Source organism: Marmota marmota, unplaced genomic scaffold (assembly GCF_001458135.2).
Source record: "Marmota marmota marmota unplaced genomic scaffold, marMar, whole genome shotgun sequence".
NCBI lineage: Eukaryota > Metazoa > Chordata > Mammalia > Rodentia > Sciuridae > Marmota > Marmota marmota.
In genome coordinates, this window is record NW_026000255.1 from 349,029 (window position 1) to 353,108 (window position 4,080).

The following is a 4,080-nucleotide window of genomic DNA, read 5'->3' on the forward strand; positions in this document are numbered from 1 at the left end:
AAAAAAAAAAAAAAATACGGGATGGGGGGGAGTGAACCAAACAAACCAAGATACTATAACGATAGAATCAATTGACAACACAGTAGATGAAATGTCAGAAAAAGAGTTTAGAATTAAAATGATCTGTGAATTAAATAATGACCTAAGTGAGCAAATAAAGGCAAAATTTGATCACTCCAACAAAGAGATAAGAGAGCAAACACAGGCAACCATTGGTAAACAAAAAGAAAAGAGAGCAAAAGATTACTTTAAGAAAGATATAAAGATCTTGGGAAAAAAGAAATCCGTGAAATGAAGGAAAAAATAAACCAAATTAAAAACTCAATAGAGGGGCTGAGGCTGTAGCTAAGTGGCAGAGCGCTCACCTAGCATGCATGGGGCACCTATCCTCAGCACCAAATTAAAAATAAAATAAAATAAAAGTATTGTGTCCACCTACAACTAAAATAAATAAATAAATATTGTTTAAAAACTCAATAGAAAGCATCACCAACAGACTAGATAAATTGGAAGACAGAACCTCAGACAATGAAGACAAAATATATAATCTTGAAAATAATGTTGACTGCACAGTGAAGATGGTAAGAAACCAAGAACAGAACATCAAAAAATTATGGGATAACATCAAAAGACCAAATCTAACTTTTAAAAGAAAGAAAGATCTCCTATGCTCTTGGATATGCAGGATCAATATTGTCAAAATGGCTATACTACCCAAAGTGCTACACAGATTCAATATGATTCCAATTAAAATTTCCAAATAATTCCTTATATAAGTAGAAAAAGCAATCATAAAATTCACTTGGAAAAATAAGAGATGCAGAATAGCCAAAGAAATCCTTAGCATAAATAGTGAAGCAGGAGGCATCACAATACCAGACCTTAAACTGTACTGCAAAGCTATAGTAACAAAAATGGCATGGTATTGGTACCAAAATAGACATGTAGACCAACTGTACAGAATAGAAGACACAAACATAAAACCACATAAATACAGTTATCTCATACTAGACAAAGGCACCAAATACATACATTAGAGAAAAGATAGCCTCTTCAACAAATGATGCTGGGAAAACTGGAAATCCATATGCAGCAAATTGAAACTAAGCCCCTATCTTTCACCATGCACAAAAATTAACTCAAAGTGAATCAAGGACCTAGGAATTAGACCAGAGACCCTATGTCTAATAAAGAAAAAGTAAGCCCAAATCTTCATCACGTCAATTAGGCCCTGACTTCCTTAACAAGAATCCTGTTGTTCAAGAAATATAACTAAAAATCAATAAATAGGATGGATTCAAACTAAAAAGCTTATTCTCAGGAAGAGAAACAATCAATTTGGTGAAGAGAGAGACTACATTTTGGGAGCAAATTTTTGCCACATGCACTTCAGATAGAGCAGTAATCTTCTGGATATATAAAGAACTCAAAAAATTTAATACCAAAAATCAAACAACATGATCAATAAATGGGCAAAGGAGATGAACAAAACTTCTCAGAATAAATACAATAGATCAAGAAAATATGAAAAAATCTTCAACATCTCTGGTAATTAGAGAAATGCAAATCAAAATTACTCAAAGATTTTATCTCACGTCAGTCAGAATGACAGTTATCAAAAATACAGACAACAATAAATGTTGATGAGAATGTGGGGGAAAAGTCACACTCATGCATTGCTAGTAGGACTTCAAATTGGTACAACTGATCTGGAAAGAAATATGGAGATTCCTTAGAAAATTTGGAATGGAACCACCATTTGACCCAGCTATCCCACTCATTGGTCTATACCTAAAGACTTAAAATAGCATATTACAGTAGCACAGCCACTTTAATATTTATAGCTGCACAATTCACAATTGCAAAATAAGCCAATCTCAAAAAAACTGGGGTCTGAATGTTTTTTGTGATAAGTGGATGATTATCTGTATGAAGGGGGGTGCATGCATGAGTAAAGGAACTGTGAATGGGGCAAAGGGGAGGGGGGAAAGGGCAAAGGGGTAGGAAAGATGGTAGAATGAGATGGATATCATTACCCTAGGTACATGTATGATTGCACGAATGGTGTGACTCTACTTCATGCACAACCAGAGAAGTTAACAATTGTGCTCTGTTTGTGTACAATGAATCAAAGAGCTTGTACTGTCATGTACAGATTTGAACTAATAAATTTTAAAAACACTGGAGAAATTAGAGATAGAAGAAAACTACAACAATATTATAACAGCCATGCCAACTTCAAATTAAATGGAAAAACCTAAAAGCATTTTCTTTGAAATTCACAATAAGAAAAACATTTATTATCACTATTTCTATCTAATATATTGCTACAAATTCAAGGCAGAGCAATTAGACAAGAGAAGAAAATAAAAGAAATAAATGTAGGAAAGGAAGAAGTCAAATTATCACTGTTTGCTGATTATATGATCATGTACTTAGAATATTCCAAAAAGCTCCACCAGAAGACTGTGAAGGCTATTAAAAAAATTCAACAATGTGGCAGGTGACATAATTGACATACAAAACAAAAAATCTTTCTTACATACTTATAATGTATTTGTAGAGAAAAACAATCTCTTTCACCATAGCCTCTAAAAATATCTAAGAATAAATCTAGCCAAGGAGCTGAAAGATCTCTACAATAAAAATTATGTAACATTGAAGAAAGAAACTGAAGATGACACAAGATGAAAAGACCTCTCATGCTCATGGATAGGTAGAATTAATATTGTTAAATTATCCATACTACCAAAAGCAAAGTGCAGATTCAATCTAATCCCCATCAAAGTCCTGATGATATTCTTCACATAATTAGGGAAAAACTTCCCTAAAATGCATTTGGAATAATGACCAAAGCAATTTTAAATAAAAACAAAAACAAAAGTCAATGTTGGAGGAATCTCAGTACATGACTTCAAATTACAGTATAGAACTATAACAACAAAAATTGCATTAAAAAAGATACATAGACCAATGGGATAGAATGAAAGACACAGAGACAAACCAACAGATCTACAGTCATCTGATTTCTGAGAAAGGTGCCAAAAACATACATTGAAGCAATAACAGCCTTTTTAACAAATGGTGCTAGGAAAACTGATCATTCATATGTATAAGAGTGAGATTAGAACCTTATTTCCCACCATACACAAAAGCAAACTCAAAGTTAACCATAGAGCTAGTAATTGGACCAGAAACTATGCAACTCCTTGAAGAAAATATAGGGGTTAACATTCTGGCCTATAGTCACAAGGACATTCTTAAGTATTCATTTTTTTAGTTGTATTTGGATACAATATTGTTTTTATGTGGTACTGAGGATCGAACCCAGGGCCTTGCTTGATCTAGGCAAGTGCTCTACTGCTGAGCCCCAATCCCAGCCCCAACTTTCTTAACACAACACTTAAATCTCAGAAAATAATGCCAAGAGTTAATAAATGAGATGACATCAACTTAAAAAGTTTCTGCACAGCAAAGGAAAAAATTAGAAATGTGAAAAGACGACCTACAAAATGGGAAAAAAAATCTTTGTTAGTTACTCGTTTCACAGAGGATTAATATATAGAATATGTAAAAACTCAAAAACTTAACAACTAAAAAAACAAATAACCCAATTTATGAATGAGAACATAAGTTATTTTTCCCAACCTTTCACCTTCAGCCTGTGTATGTCTTTTCCAATCAGATGTGTCTCCTGGAGGCAGCATATTGTTGGATTTGTTTTTTTTAATCCATGTTACCAGCCTATGTCATTTTATTGGAGAGTTTAAGCCATTAACGTTTAGAGTTACTATTTATATATGGTTTGTACTTCCAGCCATGTTTGATTATTTATCTTTTTTTTTTTAAACTTAGTTTGTTTCTCCATGATTAGCTTTTCCCCGACCCTCTGTCTTTACTGAGGTACTTCCCACTGTTGGTTTTGGTTATTGTTTCACGCACACGGTCCTCATAAGCAAGCAGGGGTGGCGATCCTCATATCGAATAAAATCGACTTCAAGACTAAGTTAATCAAAAGGGATAAGGAAGGACATTATATACTGTTAAAAGGAACCATTTACCAACAAGACATAACAATTA